The 22,838-nt window shown below is 32.5% G+C and overlaps 1 protein-coding gene and 1 non-coding gene across 2 annotated transcripts in view; one reads left to right on the top strand and one right to left on the bottom strand.

Moving 5' to 3' along the window:
- LOC145249688 (uncharacterized) overlaps positions 1–22,838 on the bottom strand; it is a 796,056-nt gene that overhangs the window by 285,590 nt on the left and 487,628 nt on the right. The gene's annotated exons all lie outside the window — the stretch shown is intronic.
- On the top strand, positions 3,137–3,208 carry Trnah-aug (transfer RNA histidin (anticodon AUG)). Its single transcript has one exon. It is a non-coding gene; the product is annotated as a tRNA-His (tRNA).

The raw sequence follows: 22,838 nt of genomic DNA, 5'->3' as shown, positions 1-22,838 counted from the left end.
AAAGAAACTAAAAATTCTAGGAATGCTAACAATGGAAAACATCACTAAAGACTTAAAATCTTTCAGTGTACCAAGTTTCACCCTTCTACAATGTTTATTATTCAAACTACCAACAAAAATGTGACCTGCAATAAAACGTGATACATACAAAACGTTTACACACTCAAAGTATTTTATTTAAGATCTATACATTATAGTGTCTGTGTTTGGCATACCAGAGCTTCTTCGGTTCATAATTCCTGATTCTGGTGTAGAAACCGTCGTATACAGTCAAACAGAATCTTCAACACTGTAGGTGGAAATCTTTCTTAAATAAAGAATAACAAAATATAACTCTTTACGAACGTTGATTATCTGTTATGGAAAACACAAACGGTGAGCATTGATTCACTTGAACTGGTGAATTATGTATTTTTCTCTCCAAGTCTTCACCTACTAATTGATGCTGAAGATTCGATCCCACAAGAGTTTCTACTGTAGAACTGATATATCCACACTGATAAAACCATACACTAAACACTGTAATGTATAGTTTTTTTTTTTAATTACATACTTTATATTAGCTCTTATAAAATCAATGATTGAGCACTTTTTTTTTAATTAATAGCTAACGGATAATTTTTTAACAAATTTCGGATTAGTGAGAATTTATTCATAGCATAATTTTGTTGTCTAAAGTTGGATGAGATTGGGGAGAGCTCAACTTATAAAACTAAAGTGTTCTTAATTTTGAAATTTTATAATGTAAGATTCAATCTGAATATATATATATATATATATATATATATATATATATATATATATTAAAAAAAATTGTAGCCACACATATTATACTTATGCAGTAGAACCCCGGGATACGGTGGCCCTATGATACGGATTTTAAGGTTATGATGTAAAATATGATGTTTTCCCGGCCCCTAATTATGGTATTTTCCCCGCCGTACGGTGTTATTTATAATGTTATTTGATTATATACATTTGTATCATATACTGTACTGTATTTTGTTACTAATTTGGAATATCGTATCCTGGGGTTCTACTGTACATCCATGCAAATTATACATACATTATATATAATTTGTATGATGTATATAAGTATGCGTGTCTATATATCAGTGCATATTTATTGATGTGTATGGATGTTCATCTGTATATCTGTCTCTACACTATGTCTGCATATCTATATAGCTACATCTGTATGTGTGTGTGTGTATATATATATATATATATATATATATATATAGTGCATGCATATAAATCATTATATAAACACACACTTATTTTGGTGATGTTTTCAGGCAGGAAAGAGGAACAGAAAATAAAGATATTTTTCTTCTTCCCCTTGTGTTTCCTTGTTACAGATCCCGCTTCCCCTAACTTTTCAGGGAAATTTTTTCTCTTTCTTGAGGTTCGGATTTTCCTGTGCATTTTTGTTTTTCTACATTCTTTCTTGTATTTTTGCATTCTCTTTTGTTCTTGGACTTTTTATATGCACCTCGACCTCCACCAAACTGCCCCCTCTGTCTTTCTTTAGCTTTTATCTTATGTTTCTTTTGCCAGCAATAAATAAGAAATTTACTTAACTGTTGGCATATAATAATTGGAATGTGACTCTAGTTTGTGCGGCGCAAAAGAGCTGGCAATGGTACTAATATTAAAGTCAGAACGGGACAACATCGGATGTCCACGAAGAACTGGAAGCAATTCTAAGGAGAGAGAGAGAAAAAGAGAGACAGAGAATGCTGTATCCACTCTTAATAAATATAGAAGAAAAAATAGATAATCATTAACGGCGTGGGAGGAAGGAGGGTGAAAACTTACATGCCACCTTAGCGAAAAATAATACAAGATGCGCGTTTAAGCACCGTCTTCCGATAGCGGTGGTGTACAACCGTTCCGAGTGGAGGTAGGTGCGGTGATCTACTAACTCTAACTCTCTCTCTCTCTCTCTCTCTCTCTCTCTCTTTCTCTCTCTCTCTCTCTCTTTGCAATCCCCTTGGTGATATTTAATTGGTACGGGAGACAAAATAAATTACTCTCAAGAAAAAAAAAAAAAAAAAAAAAAAGAAAAAAGATTAACTTCCATTTATTCATGATATAAGAATAAAAAAATTAGAGAAACGTCTCAAACACACATACACACACACACACACACAGATTAATGCATATGCGGCACAGTCACGTTGACACACCGGTTCTCGTCAGATCACCGAAGTTAAGCAACGTTGAGCCTTGCTAGTACTAGGTGCTGTATGTGCTCTCCGCTTATCTCAGCATTGTTTTCAGTTGTCCTGAAACTCCACTTGTCACTGGTATTTAACAACGCCGACTCAGAAGAGGTGCATTTGGAGATAGTGCAAGTCTTGCCACAAAAATTGCATGTGCAGGCACTCTTACAATGTGTATCCATAGTCTGTCAGACTGAAGGAAGCTACCATATTAATACATCTTTATTCCTACATAATTTTATATGCTAAAATATCAAAGAATAGTTCTAAAAAGAGTGGGGTGTTATTATTATTATTATTATTATTATTATTATTATTATTATTATTTATATATTATATTATTATAAATTTATATATTAGTAAAATAGTAATTGGATTGTGTTTATAGTTTGTTATTGAGGAAGTAATATTTTCCACTAGAGAGCCATGAATTTAACAACTGCCTTTTTTTGTCTCTGAAACAGCTACATGATAAACACCTGATTATTTCAGTTTTCTATTTAACAATTAAAACATTTTTTTTCTCTCACTGTTATATAGTTGAATTTGCGGTGAGTTGGCTTATGCAAGTGCTAAGTTGTGATATGTTGAATTTCGTATCCCTTAAAATTTAAACGTCATCTATACTATTAATAAAATTCTAAATATTTATGTGTGCGTATATATACCAATAAAACTGTCGAATGGATGCACCGAATTGAAAAATTCTTTTTTTTCCTTGAAAGGTGTGAGTCTTTAGATTGTCCTTATCTATATGTAGTTCGTAACGAACAACGTCGAGTTACACAAAAAGCCCGAAATAAGGGTTTTTGGGCCCGTTTCGTTTTATTGAAAAAGTTACCTGCCCATGTCAACGGAATTTAGCACTGTCTGTATACAGTCGCAGTAACATCTTCTGGCAACAGACAGGACTTGTAGCGCAATGGATAATGCGTCTGACTATGGATCAGAAGATTCAGGTTCGAATCCTGGCAAGTTCATAATAATTTTAACCATCATTTTATCAAACCTTTACTCATTATTCTTACCCTTAGTTATTTTTGTTTTTTCAATGATTTTGTTTTGTGCATATGCGAATTTCTCATACTCTGAGTTCACAGGGTAAGCGTTGATGGTAAGGCGATGTTGAGTGTACTCGATTTTGTGTTTAGCACGGCGTTGTGTGTGCCAACGTTGTGCAGCCGCTAGTTTAAAATATGTTCTTTTATATATAAAATATCTAAAGCTTCTTTGCTTCTTTATACTATATATATATATATATATATATATATATATATATATATATACACACACAGGATAAAATGATAAATTTGTCATCCTAAGGACAACAATACTACAGTTTTATTTTTTAATTTTTATTGAAAAAATCAATTCAAGTAACTTGATTATGTAATAGAGCTGACATCTATTCAATGTAGTCGACTTCAGCCTCAACCACCGCTTCGATACGGGTTTGGAACTGGGGGCATGCCTTTTCTACACATGCTGGCAGGAGCTTGGCGAATACTCGGCAGATGGCAGCGATCAAGCTGGCTTTGATGTTGTGAGAGATCATCTTAGTGATGTTCTCGATTTATGACCAAATGAAGTAGTCCAGCAGGTTCAGGTCAGGGGGGGGGGGCAGTGACAAAAGGGTACAAAGTCATAGCACTCCTTCTGTCTGTCCAAAGTCTGGGTCTCTTTGGCCAAAGCCTACTGCCACACCAAGGGTCTGCCAACAGCCACCTGATTGCACCAGGGGACCACCACACTCTTCAGCACATCCAGGTACACTTTGGTGTTGACTTTCAAGCCGACTTTGAAGGTGTGAGGTGGCATGATGTGATCCTTACTTGAAACCACACCAAGCATTGAACCGTCCAGATTTGCATTTTAAGAGTGTGCCAATAGCCCTGTTGTCATAACTGGGATCGGTAGAGAGCAGGAGTTGTAGGGTGGTGCATGTCTGATCTTGCTTGTTGAACATTGTGTCACTTTCAGACATGATAGAAAGCTCCTATCGCTCTTGGAATTTGTATACAACTGGCCAACTATCAGATAGTCTACAACAACAAAAAAAAAAAGGTTTTCATCAAATGGAAATGGAATCTTGTCGTCTTTTTTAGAGCCACAATTTTATTGTTACATCTTGTATAAGGTGCAAATAAACTTTTCAAATTCGGATCCGTACTTAAGTTACAAAGGATTCAATATGTTTTCAGATAGAGCAATATAATAACTAGACTACTCATGACCCATTGAGTTAAAATGTAATGCTTATGATTAAATATATTATTAATTTTGACATTCGTTGATAAGCATGTTTTTTTATGACTACAAAGACAAAGTATTTCTCTCCAATCTGTTTTAAATAGTTCCATCATTTCATTACAAAGTTAAGGATTTCACAAAGTCAGAACGCATTGTAATGCCATAATAGAATCCCATCTCTCATTCTCTCTCTCTTTTAATTATTTTCATCCGTGCGTATCTCTCATCATTTGTCCTATTTTCCTCTTACTTTTTTCATCTAAAACAGTCGTGTACAAGTGAACTATGCACGGTGACAAGCAAGCAACATCAAAGTTTCAGTAGAATATAGATAAATAATAACTGTTATTTATCAATACTTTATTGCATTTTCATGGATCATTCAATCGTCTCAAGTGTATTAATAAAATCTCGCATACTTTTACATATCAGGACATAAAGTCAATCTGGTCAGGAAAGCAGGTTCTAACCCATTTTTCTGATCAGTGTGAATTTGAGTTTGAAAGTGTAGTTTGGAACACACTTCTATCGATTAGACATGACATTGTAGTAACATGTTAAGATCAGCCACATTTATTATTATTATTATTATTCACTCATTAGAAATTCTCATACAGGCCATCACCAGCAAGCATTCACTGGTAATATACTATGGTGTTTCCTGGAGTCTGAGCGACAACAAGTCTCTTCAGATTTCCAGTGCTCTCCACCTCACTCGATAATAAGTGCAAATGGCTTCAGGTTATTGCAACAGCTACTTATCTTTGATCTCTTGTTGGAAAAAGTCATCGGTATTTCCTGAAATTTGGGTGAAAAAAGCTTCCCTCAGAGCCTAGTGCTCTCTGCACTTTTTCAGTGGAGGTCTGGTTAATGCTCTCCTTCCCCGGTACTCTTGAACGCTTCACGAATCTTTGATGTGACATCATTCGATGTAGACGCCCTTATTGGGAGGAGCGTAGTTAACTTACAATTTGATATTTAGATTTTCGTGATTCCCATAATCGTATTCATTTTATTTTTTGCTTTATTTTTATTGCAGTATTAAAATTACTGATTAGTGTTTGCAGTTTGTGTGGATTGCTTTCCACACTCCATGATTTTTCTTCAGATTCCAGCTGTTTTCATTATTGTTATACGTTGTATCTTTTGAGCTCCCCACGATTCTAATTTCTCCCATTCTTTATTATTATTATTATTATTATTATTATTATTATTATTATTTATAAGCAAGGGTATCTTAGGAAATGAAAAATGAAATGAGTATAAGTGATCGTGTTTGAGTAAAAAGAGTAAAATAAATTGTAATTTTTGTAGCAATCAACGAAGCATAGTGAATATTTTTTTGTTGACATTAAAGTAAATTCACATGAACCAGAACAGCACAACCTTTTTAACTGTTGTTGTTTCTCCAATTCTGTCAGGTACTTACAAGAGGGATTATGTGGCACTTGCCAATAGCCTTAAGTGAAATCGAGTTAATTCAAACTTGGTGTATCTGTCATTAGTTTGCATTTTTTATCCTCTTTACTATGATTCACCTTCCTTTTATATATCTATAATATTAAGCTGAACGTTTGTGTGTGCGTCTGGTCACGAATAGGCTCCTATATGGTTGACTATTATAGAAAACTGATCACATATAATGATAGAAGATGTATCGAGACACACGAATGGGTATGTTTGATCTGGCATAATCATCATTCATTAAAATTGTGGGGTCTGCGTACACGCCTGGTCCACAAAGTATGGAAATAAAAAATTTAAAAATTAAAAAAAAAACGTTTACAAGTGTTTTTGATATAGATGTACATAATAATACTTTAAGTATGTTTTAACTTAAATAGGGATGGTATGATAAAATTGTGGGGTCTGCGTTCGCGCCTGCTCTCTATAGAATGGAAATAGGCACAAACTTTAATAAAAACTTTTCATATCTATCTGCTTAAGTATACTTTGATAATTATGTTTCAGTTTGAAGAAATATGGTATAATAAAATTATGGGGTATTCGTTAGCGCCTGACCTCCATAGAATGGAAATATGTCACAAAGTTTAACAAGGTTTTTTAATATAGATCCACAGAATATTGTGATAAGTGTTTCAGTGTAAACAGGTATGGTATAATAAATTATGGGGTTTATCTATTTTATTTTTACTTTCATCATATTTTGCTTTGGTTTTGATACCCCCAAATTCAAAGCTATCTCTTTACAACCCTTCCTTTTCATAACCTATCATGCTTTCATAAATCAGAATTCATTTTCTGTAAGCTGTTTTTGAATCCAGTCAAGGACGGGTACTTTTGCTAGTATATATATATATATATATATATATATATATATATATATATATATATATATATATATAAAGTTTTAAATAAAATAGGCGGAAGTTTCTCCAGAGCTCTTTCGGCTATCATCTCATCAGGAGGAAATTGATAGCATAAAAAATAATATTATGTTGAAAGTTTAAAGAGTTCTAATGGGGAACTATTGAATGTGCCAAAAGTACGGGGGCAACTAAAATTTAAGTTTATTAACGTTTAAAAACGATTAAAATATTGGCACAACGAGGGGGGAAAAAGCGGGAGAAAAGATTCAAAATTCCCCAAAGAGAAACAATGCATTGCTGTTTCTTTTTGCCGGCACAAAGAAGGTTTACGCACCGCGATAGAGACAGACTCCAAAATCTTTAAATGGTTTCTGGAGTCCGTTCTATGTAGCACCTCGAACCATCCTATTTTATATCTATTGGCACAGATCGGGTTGTCAACCAAATGCTGGCCAATAGCCTTGGACTCTGCTATTGGCCAGCATTTAGTTGACAACCCGTGTTGTTGTGCCGATAGATATAAAATAGAATGGTTCGAAGTGCTACATAGAGCGGACTCCAGAAACCATTTAAAGATTTTGGAGTCTGGAACAACAACAATTACGATTAGAGATACTTTGTTGCCTATTGATGATTTTAAACTGATTTAGGGGCGATAATTTAAGCTGGTTTTAAGCAAATTTGTTGCCGCGGACTTTCTTTTTGCCTCCTCAATTTGAAGTTCTTTTTTTTTAAATTGATGTGAACACTAGAATATTTTAATTAAAAGTCAAATATAAACAGGCAAAATTATAGAGGAATAAAAGGCAAATCCAATGAGGTATAGGTTGTTTAAACAGTTACATTAAATTTAGCTTAAATTTGCAGTTTTTTGAAAAAGTTACAAGTGCGGACTTTATTTTTGCCGACACTGTATATATATGCATACATAAACATATGTAGAAAGAGGTTTGTGTTTACTATAACCTTTTTACGCAAACATTACACAAGTATAAATCATGTAGAATATCTAGTTAACTAAAAATGATCATCCCATAAGAAAACCAAAAACTAATAAGGAATTAATTAAAATGAATGTTTAAAAGAATATGCAACTTAGCTAGATTGTTTGTGGATGAATGCAATTCCACGACCCATATATAACAGTGTTGCATTTTCTTTTTAGATAAACAGAAAAAACGGTTTATTTATATATATATATTAGAGATATTAGAGAGAGAGAGAACACAAACAAACATTATAAAAAAGGATGAGTGAATCGAGCAAATGAAATTGAGAATTGAAATAAAACTTGTTGAGAAAAAGAAAAGAAAAGAAAAGAAAAAATAGAGAGAGAGTAAAAGAAAGAAAATGAAATGAGAAGAAAGAGTGGGAAAGAAAAGGAAGGAACAGAAAAGGAAGGAGTAGGGAAGGTTCGATAGAAGGAAAATAAGAGGAGGGTGGGAAAATGTACAAATGCAAAAGTTAAAATGAAAAAAAAAAGAAATAAAAAGAATAAAGTTAAAAGAAAAAAGAAAAGCAAGAAAGACGAAAACAATAAATGAAAGAGGGAGATAGGAGAGAAAGAGAAATGGGAAAAAAAAGAAGCAAACGATAAGACAATCTTTATTTTGGGCACATCATCATAGTTTTAAAAAAAGTTTGATAGGAAAACGTGGGAAAGAAAGGTTCTAGCTTCCAAAACGAAGTGAACAAAAGAGATTAGTTTTGGTGAAGCAAAAAAAAAAAAAAAAAAAAGAAAAAAAAAAGATAGTGAATTCAAAAATATTGTTGAGTAAAAGAGGGAGAAGGAAATACAGAATAAAAGGAAAGAAAAAGTGAAAGAAAAATATGAAAAAAGTGAAAGAAAGGGCAAACATTTTCTTTCAAAACGAAGCAAGCAGACAAAAGTAATGTAAAATAGAAACCAGAAGAAGAAGAAGAAGAAGAAGATGGAAGCAGTGGGAAAGAGAAAAAATGAAGAAGCATTTTTTATGCGATGGAAATAGTGAGAGAGAGAAAGGGGAGAGAAAAAAAAGAGAGAGACAGACAGACAGACAAAGAGAGATTAATTTGGATAGAAGCCAGTGTCTTCAATCAAGATCAAAAGTACAGATTTCCTTCTCTTCAACTTGCCCAACCAGAAGACAAAAACAATAAAATAAAGTAATCTATAAAAGATCTTTTCTGGAGGGGGGGGGGGGTAATAAATTTTTTTTTTTTTTTCATTTTTTGTTTTTATTTTTCCTCCGCCAATACCCCCCCCCCCACCTCCTCTGATTTGTACATCCATCGGCCTCGGCAGAATCGACTTCCTTCCACTCAATGGAAATACAAACAAGAAGTGATTTTTTAATAGTACGTCTAGTAACTAATGAGAGAAAAGAAGAATTTCTTTTTTGGGGGGGGGGATGAGAGGGACGGGTGATATGGACTGAATCTGCTTGGAAAAAGGAAAAGGAATTGCAAAGGGCAGTTAACTCTTTTTGCCTTGATTTTTTTTTTCTGAACTTCTTTTTCTGTTTTTCTTCATTTTCTTATTTATTTTTATCATATTTTATTTTTTTTATCTACCAACATGTGTTGTTGTTGTTAATTTCTGGATGATTTCACATTCTTTGTATATTCTTTTTCAGACGTTTGCTTATTTCTTCTTTTTATGTCTTTTGGTTGCTTTTCCATTTTGGTGATTTTCCAGAATAGTCAACTGTTAACGTAATACCAGTGTTATTCACCTTTGATGGAACTCTTCACATGAAGAAACATTTTCAAGTATGGGTAGCAACTGTTATGGCGGAGATGTAAGTAAAGGCACACACATGGGTCGTAAGTTGATATCAAATGTCCGTGTGCTGTTGTCATTCCCGAATGTATAATGTTCTCTTATTATAATTATACATGGTGTCAGAAGTGGACGTAAAAAAATAAAGGTATTTTTTAAGATCTGCTCTAGCGTAGTATAAACACCTCCAACCTCCCCATGTTAAGAATGGCTTTCAGAATACCCCCCCATTAAGAACGGTTTTCGAGATAGGGAGTGTTTATTCCGATAGCCGTTCTTAACATGGCCAGGTTGGGATGTTTATACTATGCTGAGGGAGGTCGTAAAACAATACTAAATAAAATAAAACTGGAACGCAATAATCCACCTCAAATCAAGCCAGAAAAATATATGCAGCGAAGCCAACAGATGCACGTGGAGATTTTAGATATCTCTTAAATACGTACCCCCATTATTTATATTCCCTTCAAAATCAACGTGGACACAAACTCCTGCAGTGGGACAACTCTGGCACAGTTGTCGAAACCCTCCCTCACAGAGAGTACCGCACATTAGTTGACTAGATTAGAAGTTGTGAAAGAAACTTCGGTACGTGTGTAGAATAGTGATGTTTAAACACATTCAGGTGAAAACATTATTACCTACTTACGTGTTATGTCAAAATCAGTATAACTTTTAAAAAATAACCCAGTAGAAAAATAATTATAAGCAAAAAAGTATGTAATAATGTTTTCATCTGAAACGCATTGGTTTGAAGTATGCTTGCTACACAAGCACTGAATCTTCCAGGTATGCTTAGCATGGTCGATGTGTGATTGTCTTCGCATCTGTGCTTGTTACTAGATGAAAAAGTTTATTTACTAGTTTTGGACTTTTTTCATTTTCTTTAATTTGTTCACTACATTACCTTTTTTTTTCAATATTTCATTACATTTTTTGTTGTTGTCGTTGTTTTTCCCTTTTCATTCTTTTTCATTTTTTATTTGGTTTCTTTTTCTTGTTTGTAATTTATTTTTCTTACTTTTTTATTAATAACTTTTCATTCTCCATATTATTCTTTTCAATGTATTTTTTTAATTTATTTTAATTGTTACTTTTCATTTATCTTTGGATTTTTTATTAGAAATATATTTTATTTATTTTATTGTCGTTTTTTTCTCTATCCCTCAAATTTGAAAACTATGTTTCTCCTGTCTTTTTTGCTCATTTTAACACTTTTATTAACATTTTCTGTTTTTTATTCCGAAGAAAAATTCTTTGTTTTTGTTTTCAATGTTATTGCATTATCTGCGTTTTTTTAACGTCCTTTTCTTTCTTTTTTGACGTTTTCAAAATATTTTCTTGTTCCTATTTCTCTTATTTTATTCTTTTCATTAAAAATCTATTTTCTTTATTTTCGTTTTTTTTTCTATCCATCAATTTTGAAACTATGTTCTTTCTTTTTTGCCAGTTTCAACACTTTTTCATTTTATCATTTTTATCTTTCATTCTTAGAACAAAGGAAAAAATTCTTCCTTCTTTATGTTTTTGTTTTCATATCTTCTGTTTTTCTTCTTTTTTAACGTAGTTTTTTTTTTTCTTTTTGACGTTTTCGTTCGTGTTCTACCAACATCGCTGTGGCTTTTTTTTTGCTTCTCTTTCGACAACTTATAAATACATACATGTTTTCCTTCGATCCGAGGGTTGATCCAAGAGGAACACGATGGAAGAGAGGCAAAGAATGTCCGGATTATGAAGCCCGTGAAGGCGACAAAGTAGCATTACGGTTGCAAGGGTGGAAAAAAGAACACAGAGGCCAGGGTTAAGAGTTGAGCTCCGTAAGCTAGGTGTGGGCGTGGGTTTGACATTTTTCATTTTTTTATTTTTTAGTCAAGTTAAGATGAAGAAGAGCAAGGAGGTCAATGGAACACAGAGGTTGAAGAGCAAAGATCAATAGCAGAGAGAATAAAGGCGGATGGAAGGAGAAGACAAAAATTATACAAGAAAAATGAGAAGGAGAAAAATCAATAAAAAAAAAAATCAACAATCTTTATTGGATCGTTAAAAAACAAAAGAAAAGAAAAATTGTATTTTTTCACCAAATCATTGGATTTGTCTGTGTCAGCATTTTAGGTGTTTCTCACTTAATATGGACAAGATTATGCCAACATGTCTATTACATACATTTCGTATATTTTATGTTAATTATAATGCAAAATTAAAATAGTTTTAAAAACGTGTTAAAAATAAGTTTAAAGGCAATATGAATAATAAACTGTCGGCCATGATTGTCTACCGACACTTGACACGCAACGTAATACAGGTTGCTAGTTTCTGTGACATAGGCTTAAGTGCGGGCTTATCAGGTTCGCACTATAGGTTTTCAAATGCATTGCGGCTGATCAGTGAAACAGCAGCTCCAGTGTCGATCTCCATTCGACATTGCGACCATTTATGCCTACCAACACCATCATTTTGCTATTTGCTGCCAGGTTAAACAGCCCATGTGCCGAGGCACAGTCGCTGCCGGTATCTTCGTGCTTAGCATCAGTGTAAGAAGTGATAATTAACGCAAGTTGGGGGTCCAAATGCAGCCAAAAAGATCGCCTTTGACTTTATAGGCTAGCATTCAAAGTAAATAGTCGTAAAAAGTATTCAACAACAAAAAGTCGGAAGATCACATAACTTTTTCTCCATTCTCTTAAGAAGGCTCAAATTTAATTTTTAAAGGAGCCTGATAAGTATTTTTTTTTTCAAATAAATATTAATTAGTTTTATACCTACAGACACTAGCGTTTCATGTTTATATTTTCATACCTTATTACCTAGCTCTACTAACGTATTGAGCACTGTCGCTGAAAAATTTTATATATATATATATATATATATATATATATATATATATATATATATATACACACACACACACACACACACACACACACACTGTTTATTTGTTTTACTCAAGTAATAATATATCGTTACACATTCATGAGCATGTTTTGGTCAACTAGTTACAAGTAACTAGAGACCTCTTCAGGCGATATTGCTTATACAAAAGGTATGTAAGATTACAGACTAAACATTTGTTTTATCGCCTGAAGAGGTATCCTTACTTGTAACTTGCTGGCCGAAACATGCTCATGTGTTGTGATATATTGATAAATAAAAAGTATATCTTGCCCTACTTCAGTATTGAGCACTCTTTTATTAACACCGTTAAAATTTCATTGGTTGCTTTACCTCTGGAAAATATTAATCTAGAATTTATGTATATACTAGCAGGCCGCCCGGAGTTGCCCAATCATAAAATATGCATAAATATTATATTTTAATTCATACAGAAACTGAGACATGTGCATGTGAGTATTATGTTTTTTCTAAACATTTTACTTCTTGTAGGTATGAAAAAATACTCGAACTGAGCTTGAAACCAAAACATAAAGACAGTGAGTCAAGTATGATAACCATTAGGCCAGCTTGACATGATCTTTAAAAGGTGCTTTCAAACTTACTTATTCTTAACATAAGGAATCTCTCGCATGAAAAATTCACGCATGTGCATTTGTGAAACAGTTGACAAACAGATAAAAAATTCTATGACCTCCATGTACTAATTTTTCAATTTTGACCACTTAGCACCGCCTTTTACGGGTGAAAACCAATTAAAATATTTTCCACATGTCTGAATACCTTTTATACCAAATTTCAAGTCTGTAGATCAAAACTTCGTTGAGTATAGAGGTTGAGAAGTGTCCTCACACACATATTCTCACTTTTACACACACACACACATTATTCCTTCTTCATCATCCTATTTTGTATTAAAGGTGCTGTGAGTGATCCACACTTGGCAATAGCAGGCAACATATAAGGTCTGCTCTCTAATTCATAGGGTTGATACCAGTTATGATGCAGGTAGTCGGATCACTTTGTATACACTCAAGCCAGGTTTTTCTTAGTCTTCCATGTACCCCGTGCCTTGGATATCCATCCATGTTATGAGTTGATGTTACAAAGTTCCACCGATATTTACACAGACGATTCTTTATACTGCAGGCCAACAATAAATCTCTATTGACCATCTTTGGGTCGAAGAAAGAGTTACCCGTCTACATAGCAAACAAACTGCTGAGGTGGGGCACTATTCTGCTGAATAACAATTTCAAGTTAGAGCTCCTCTCCTCCGAGCACATTAGCCATACAACGAACTTTCAAGGTTGGTCGTGAGACAGAATGAACTTCTTGAGGACTCTTTAATTGCTTCTTTAGGTATCAATAGTGAAATTTAAACCATGATGTGCAATATTATCAGAAACCTTCCGGTCTAGATGAAATTAAATATAAAGAACAAAAGGACAAATTTATTAGTACTACAAAACAGAAAATCACAAATAAAGATCAGCAAATACAGGACAGTTTTTTTTTATTATGTGTAATGACATACTACTATACAGCAAAAGGGTTGTAATACCAAAAGAGGATAATAAAAGATTTTCATATGGGTCAATCAGGAATAAACAGAATGGAGAACCTCGTGTGTAGTTACATACAATGGCCGATGACAGATAAAGACATCAAAAACATGGTCGACTCATGCAAAGATTGCGCCTTGAGAGCAAAGGCACTACCAATTACGTTTGAACCCTGGCCCAAAACAGACCAACCCTGGTCTAGAATTTATATAAATGTTGCGGAGACACTGGAGGATTAGTATTACCTAATTGTGGTAGACAGCAACACAACATGGCCAGAAATGCTCAGATATAAGAGACTCACTACAGGGGTAGTAATTATTAATTTCCTCCATGAATTATTTGCCCAGTTTGGAGTTGTCAACTGCTTAGTAAGTGACAACGAGACTCAATATATGTCGGACTTCAGCAAGTTATGTGAGACTTTCCAAATTAATTATGCCAGGACTCCTCAGTACCATCTGCGATCAAACAGGCAGGCGGAACGCTCCATCAACACGTTTAAACAAGCATTCAAGTATCAAGGCCAAAAGCTACTTGAGAATAATGATATTTAGCTGTAAGATAAAAAATTATTATGAGAGGATTCGGAATGTTTTATGGGATGGGTCAAATGCAAATATTTGTGGGTGCGTTTCATAACAGGATTCTATTGGCATTGCATTTGAAGATGACCGCGTTGTAATCTGCAGGGAAGCAGTTCCATGGTGATATTGAAATTGATTACCTGAATGAGCTCAGTTTGATTACTTATGGAGAAGGGTTTACATACATTGTAAACAATTACTTAAACACAAGTTGTTATTTAATCCATAGCTGGAGTTCAGTGTTTACACTTTTCTCAATTCCATACTTTCAGCAGCATCTATTAGACCACTTTGTGTCTTCTGATTTCTTTTAGATTTTTGAATTCTTTTGGAAGCACTTGTGAATTTGAATGATTTAAACAATCATGGAAGTGGGTTAAAAGTTGAGTGGTAATGGGATATGATTATCACGTGATCACATTTTCCTGTTAACCAGATTCAAAGTTTGAGTTTGAAAAAGCGTGAACTGTTGCAGGTGACATAATCATCAAAACAGTTGAAGTGATTAGTTTGTCAGGAGAGCTAGCAGATCGAGGACGGTGACAGAATTCACACAACTAAAGTAAATCCAATTGGATTTTTAAACGTACTAACACAAATGGTAAGACATTAAAATAAATTCTGGGAAGAAATCATAAAACTACTGCCACCAAAGTAATTCTTCTGAAGTTAATCATCATCTGAATTATAGTTTTGACTTAGTCATGAAGTGAAATATGTTGAAAGAGCCACCATCAACTATATTTAAATATAACAATTATTTCAATTATTTTCTACAACCCTTATATATATATTGTTGAAATTATATTGGAATATATATGTATTGTTGAAATTATATTGAAATATATATGTATTGTTGAAATTATATTGAAATATATATGTATTGTTGAAATCATATTGGAATATATATGTATTGTTGAAATTATATTGGAATATATATGTATTGTTGAAATTATATTGGAATATATATGTATTGTTGAAATCATATTGGAATATATATGTATTGTTGAAATTATATTGGAATATATATGTATTGTTGAAATCATATTGGAATATATATGTATTGTTGAAATCATATTGGAATATATATGTATTGTTGAAATCATATTGGAATATATATGTATTGTTGAAATTATATTGAAATATATATGTATTGTTGAAATCATATTGGAATATATATGTATTGTTGAAATTATATTGGAATATATATGTATTGTTGAAATCATATTGAAATATATATGTATTGTTGAAATCATATTGGAATATATATGTATTGTTGAAATCATATTGGAATATATATGTATTGTTGAAATTATATTGGAATATATATGTATTGTTGAAATCATATTGGAATATATATGTATTGTTGAAATTATATTGGAATATATATGTATTGTTGAAATCATATTGGAATATATATGTATTGTTGAAATTATATTGGAATATATATGTATTGTTGAAATCATATTGGAATATATATGTATTGTTGAAATTATATTGGAATATATATGTATTGTTGAAATCATATTGGAATATATATGTATTGTTGAAATTATATTGGAATATATATGTATTGTTGAAATTATATTGGAATATATATGTATTGTTGAAATTATATTGGAATATATATGTATTGTTGAAGTTATATTGGAATATATATGAATTGTTGAAATTATATTGGAATATATATGTATTGTTGAAATTATATTGGAATATATATGTATTGTTGAAATTATATTGGAATATATATGTATTGTTAAAATTATATTGGAATATATATGTATTGTTAAAATTATATTGGAATATATATGTATTGTTGAAATTATATTGGAATATATATGCATTGTTGAAATCATATTGGAATATATATGTATTGTTGAAATTATATTGGAATATATATGTATTGTTGAAATTATATTGGAATATATATGCATTGTTGAAATTATATTGGAATATATATGTATTGTTGAAGTTATATTGGAATATATATGAATTGTTGAAGTTATATTGGAATATATATGTATTGTTGAAATTATATTGGAATATATATGTATTGTTGAAATTATATTGAAATATATATGTATTGTTGAAATCATATTGGAATATATATGTATTGTTGAAATCATATTGGAATATATATGTATTGTTGAAATTATATTGGAATATATATGCATTGTTGAAATCATATTGGAATATATATGCATTGTTGAAATTATATTGGAATATATATGTATTGTTGAAATCATATTGGAATATATATGTATTGTTGAAATCATATTGGAATATATATGTATTGTTAAAATTATATTGGAATATATATGTATTGTTGAAATTATATTGGAATATATATGCATTGTTGAAATTATATTGAAATATATATACATCGTTGAAATTATATTGGAATATATATACATTGTTGAAATTATATTGGAATATATACACATTGTTGAAATTATATTGGAATATATATGTATTGTTGAAATCATATTGGAATATATATGTATTGTTGAAATTATATTGGAATATATATGTATTGTTGAAATTATATTGGAATATATATGTATTGTTGAAATTATATTGGAATATATATGTATTGTTGAAATTATATTGGAATATATATGTATTGTGGAAATTATATTGGAATATATATGTATTGTTAAAATTATATTGGAAGATTCTCACTGAAAGTGTAGTATAGCGTGAGTATAAAATGTATTTGTAAAACAAATATGTAGCATAACAGAGTGGGTATATTTTCGGCACCTTTTTTTTTTTTTTATTACATTTTCACCCCAAACAAGGCAAATTGCCACTTTGGTGTAGGGGGCAGCAACTACTGGGGCACTATGTTGGGATTTGGGCAGCAAGATGTTGATTCACGTTATACTTGAACTTCTGCATGTCAGTACAGTTAGGGAAGCAGGGACCTGGAATGGAATTCCAGAGTCTAGCGGTTCTGGGGAAGAAACTATTAGAGTAGAGAGATCTTTTACATCTAGGGATCTCTACTGTGTGGGGGTGGGATTTAGCTGCCTGTCGGGTTTGTCGAGGGTGTCTACGTCGTGGGGGCACAAGTGTCTGCAGTTCGTCAGAGCATTCAGCATTAAAATACTTGTAGAACAGGCAGAGGGATGCAACGTTTCGTCGATGGGACAGAGGCTGAAGCTTAGATGCCAGTTCAGGGCCTATCAGATATGTCGTGTAGCAGTCTCTGCAACGCATATCTAAAACAGGTGTGTGTGTGTGTGTGTGTGTGTATACATATATACACACCCAGTGTCTCTTTAAATGTATATGCAATATATCGTTCATGGTTGTATTGTTAGTGTGTGTATATGTGGACATCCATACGTGTCTTTGCAATGTAGTTATAATCTATTTTCTTAACTGTATGTATAAAATACATACTTCTTCTGTGAGTATGTGTGTGTGTGTGTGTGTGTGTGCGTATCTTTACATATACTTCACAAAACGTGTCCTTGTCTGCGTGGTGAAAAGACATAGGGAAATATACCTTCTTTCACTGTTCCTTTTTTTTTTCCAGTAGTTGATGCTAGACTCAAAACGCTGTAAAAGGAATAGTTTCTTCAGAGAGCAACACCATGGCACTTTGCTTATATTTTATACTTTATTTCCTTTTATATTTCAAATGTAAGAGATTGCAACGTTTCCCTTGGTTTCTACATCTTTCTATAAATACGTCCCTTCAAGCTACCAGAAAACAGGAGACAAATTTCCCCAAGCTAATATCTACTGTAGCTCAAACTGACACCTCTACCCCTTGCACTCTAACTGACTTTATTTCCGGGTAGAAGTCCTAAGTAATTCAAAGTGAATAGAGTACTTGGTAAAATTAAGTTGTAAAAGTTTCAAGAATCAATCCTCAGCGTGGGTGACCCAAAAATACAATTGCAAATTACTTAGGACTTCTACCCACTTATGGCTGACAGAACGAGAGCATACAATTCCTGTTGATTGAATAAAGGATTCTGTTCAAAATTCTGTACAAATTCCCAAATTCTATACCTGATCTGAAATGGAACATGTACATCAAATCTGTTGCCAAGGTTGCTGGAAAAATGGTAGGATTGTTCTACTGCTCCAGTAGATATCTCACTACTGATTTTTTTTTTTTTTTTTTTTTTTTTTTTTTACACAGTGATCACCACTTATCAAGGCCCGGAAGCCACTCAGGGATAAGGGTTATTGCAAGTACATTACGTTAGTGTGGAGATTTGATGAAGTGTTTACTTAAGGGAGTGGTTCATTAGGAATTTGTTAACATTGGACTTGAAGACATCCAAGTTGTAGTCCGGAGGGAAGCAGGCAGACGGAACAGAGTTCCACAGGCGTGCAGTTCTAAGAAAGAAGCTTTGTTCATGGAATCCGCATTTTGATTTAGGCACAGATATAGAGTGGGGGAAATTTTTCACAGTGGATTCAGCTAGACGGGTGTTTTTTGTGAAAGATTGGCGAGGGGGGCCCAGGGATTGGAGTTCAGACGAGCACCTGCCATGAAAATAACGATAAAACAAGGATAGGCTCGCAATGTCTCTTCTCTTTACTTGTATAAGAGCCAGGTACGTCCAAGGATGGAATACTGTTGCCACATCTGTGAAGGAGTTGCTAGAAACATCTTATCCTGCCTTGAAAGAGTTCAAAATAGACTTTGTAGCCTAATGGGGGATGCGCTTTTCTCTTCCCTGTAACCTTCTCACAGAAGAGACGTTGTGAGCCTGTCTCTGCTTTATCGTTATTTTCATGGCAAGTACTCGTCTAAGCTCCAATCTATGCCCCCCCGCCAAAAAACACTCCTCTAGCTAAAACCATTATCAATAATTCCCCCTACTCTTTATCTGTGCCTAAACCTAAATGTAGATTTCACAAACAAAGCTTCTTTCTTAGAACTGCACGCCTGTGGAACTCTCTTTCATTTCCCTGCTTTCCAGCTGACTACAATATGGTCGTCTTCAAGTCTAATGTAAACAAGTTCTGGATTAGCAGTTTCCTTAAGTAATCCAATTTACCAAATTTCCACTGCTAACGATTACTACAATATTTTCATATCGACTACTATACACTTATTAATTCTTATCCCCGAGTAGACTCTGGGCCTTCATAAGTAGTGACTCCATTGTATAAAAAAAAAAACAGAATGATACACCTGGATAAGATCGGAGGATATATCGATTGAAACGTTGTGCCAATAACACTCAAGATGAAACCAGTAGTGCAAAGAACCCAAATAATATGAATAACGAATCCTCATCTCAAAAACTCATAATAATGATATACATGTCAGCATATAAATTTGTGTGCGTAATATGTCTGCATGTGTATATGCCTCTCTATATATAAATGATTAATTGTATGTATTTGAATGCATGCTTACCTACATGTTTCATATAAAAAAGTATTTTAGTTTAACAAGGACGTCCTGAATAAGAAATGGCATGCCTAGTGTATGTGTGTAGGAAGGTCTCTCTGTTTCAACTAAAAAAGAACATTCATTAACTTTAATTCCTCTCTCTTTCTTTCGGCCTCTCCCAGATGAGTCAATCAAGACATTAATGGGTGCTTAGCAACCAAATTTAAAAAAAGGAAAAAAATAAAAAAAATAAACAGAAATCCAGTCATCCTAGAAAGACTCAGTCAAATAGCAATGATAAGTAACCCCAACCATCCGCCCGAGTTGAAAATGGCACAAAGATTATTATTATTATTATTATTATTATTACCTTATATCATCCTATGATAATCATCATCATTTTACCATCATGTCTGTCATTAATATTATTACATTTTTTATGCTTCATCTTGTTATTTTCGAACAAGCCCAAGATGTGGCTTTATGGCACATGAACTCATCTATTGATTAAGTTGTACCAAACAGGAAAAAAGTCTCGTCTTCCACCATTCAACCGAGTTCTCCAATTGTAACTGCTGAAAACAAAATCTGAATTATCTACCAGTGCTGTGGAGTCGGTAGCCAAACTACTTATTAGATTCATGAAATTTAATAGGTCTGACTACCTATTATCCACAAGAAATAAGTGTTATATATATATATATATATATATATATATATATATATATATATATATATATATATATATATATAACACAAAGTTATTTTGTCATATTTTCAAATTCAGATCCAAATAGCAATCTGCGTGACATATCGATATTTTATTCAAACTAAACTATATTTTTTCTTTGTTCTTTCCACTATGTTGTTAGCAACAATATATTTTAGTTTGCTTCATTTTTTTTTTTTTTTATTAAAATACTTATTCCGGCTATGAAAATTGTTGGAGACGTTTTTTCTTACTCACCAAAACAGATCAAAAGGAATTTATTGCGTTTCCTGTCTTTAGTTGTTCAGAAATATATATATGTAATATAAATATTATTTTAATTATGTGACTTTAAGCGTGTCTTCCTGTTTCTCTCCTTCATGTTAATCACACCTTATCACCTTTCCTTTACTATTAATCGATATTAATCGATTAGCATCAAATACTAAAACAAAGTTTTACCTTTTTATTTCACAAAATTTATTTTTTCTTTTACTCATGAACAGCATAGAGTAGGTACATTACTAAAATCTGGATCTTGTTACCATGCACACTGATTGATGTCATAAAGAACTAATGATAAGAAAAGTAGAGAGAAAAGGCCAATGATGTAAATAATTAAGAGAAAAGGGAAGGAGAGAGAACGAAAAAATTGCATCTTAAATAATATATGCAGATATAATAATATTGAATCAACGCGTAATGAGTGGTTTAGTGTGTGTATGCATATAATAGTAATAATAATAAAATCGAAAATAAAATGGCGTTTATCACGTTTTGCATTCAAACTATATATATTATATTTAAAACTGAAATTATCTGTCTGTATGTGTACTTTATCCTACCAAACTACTCTAACAAATTTCAGTCTACAGGCTCGAAATTTGACATAAGGGGTATTAAGATTTAGGAAATCTTTTTAATCAGTTTTCAGCCTGAAATTTGTCTATCAAGGGGTCAAAGTTCAACGATCTCACTTTTGAAAACTTTACCAAACTCCTCTGCCAATTTTGGATCTAAACACTTGAAATTTTAGATGTAGCTTACTTGGACATGGATCAAACTTTTTAATTTTATTTGAGCCCAAAACAATAAGTGTTAAGGAGGTCAAAATTGGGGTCAAAGTTAAAACAAAATTGACCTCTGCGGTCTCTACCAAATTACTCAGCCAATTTTTGCTCTAAACATTGGAAATTTTACATAAAGTGTATTTAGACATAGGGCAAGTTTTTTAATTGGTTTCTGGCTGAAAATTTGGTTGCCAAACGGTCAAAGTTCAAAAGATTTGACCTTTGCGGTCTCTAGCAAACTAATCAGTCAATTTTAGATCTAAAAATTTGAAATTTTACATAAAGGGTATTCAGACATGTAGCAAGCTTTTTAATCAGTTTTTGGGCGAAAATTTGGCTGGCAAGAGGTTAAAATTAAAAGAGTTGACCTTTGCAGCCTGTACCAAACTCCTCCACCAATTTTGGGTCTAAGCACTTGAAATTTTAGATGGAAGATTACCTAGACATGCGTCAAACTATTTAATGTATACATATGCACATAAAGTTGTGAACAGTACATAGGGCCCGAGCAAAGCCGGGCTAAACTGCTAGTATATATATATATATATATATATATATATATATATATATATATATATATATATATACATACATACATACATACACGACATAGGATTTTAAATTTAAAGAAGATAGACATATTTTTCAAAACTATTATTTTTTTATGCATTGACTCCCAACTTCTAAAGCAATGAATTCAACTCAAACCGACTGCCCTTCACCCCTTCACCCAACAAACATTTATTTATGAAAAGCAGACTTTTACGGTTATGAATGATCAAAAATAAACTAGATTTTATCTACATCTTTCTTCAACTCTAACGTTGTATTCTCGACTGGTCCCATTTTATCATTTCCCATGTCGTTGAAGCATCACCCTTTCTCTCCAGAATGGGATGAGAACGCCTTTATTTCGCAAGTTCTCTGTGTATATTTACCATGACGCACTATATGTAAATGAGGGATCAAACTAACAAATATCACCACAGTTCCATTAATTTATGCTTATAAAATTATCTTATTAGTTAAAAAGTATTTATGTACTTTAAATTTCAACATTTTATAAGATATCGAATAGAAA

Source organism: Euprymna scolopes, chromosome 28 (genome assembly GCF_053919585.1).
Source record: "Euprymna scolopes isolate OS-2025 chromosome 28, ASM5391958v1, whole genome shotgun sequence".
Taxonomy (NCBI): domain Eukaryota; kingdom Metazoa; phylum Mollusca; class Cephalopoda; order Sepiida; family Sepiolidae; genus Euprymna; species Euprymna scolopes.
The sequence above is the reverse complement of the archived record's forward strand: the minus strand, read 5'-3'. Positions and strand labels throughout refer to the sequence as shown.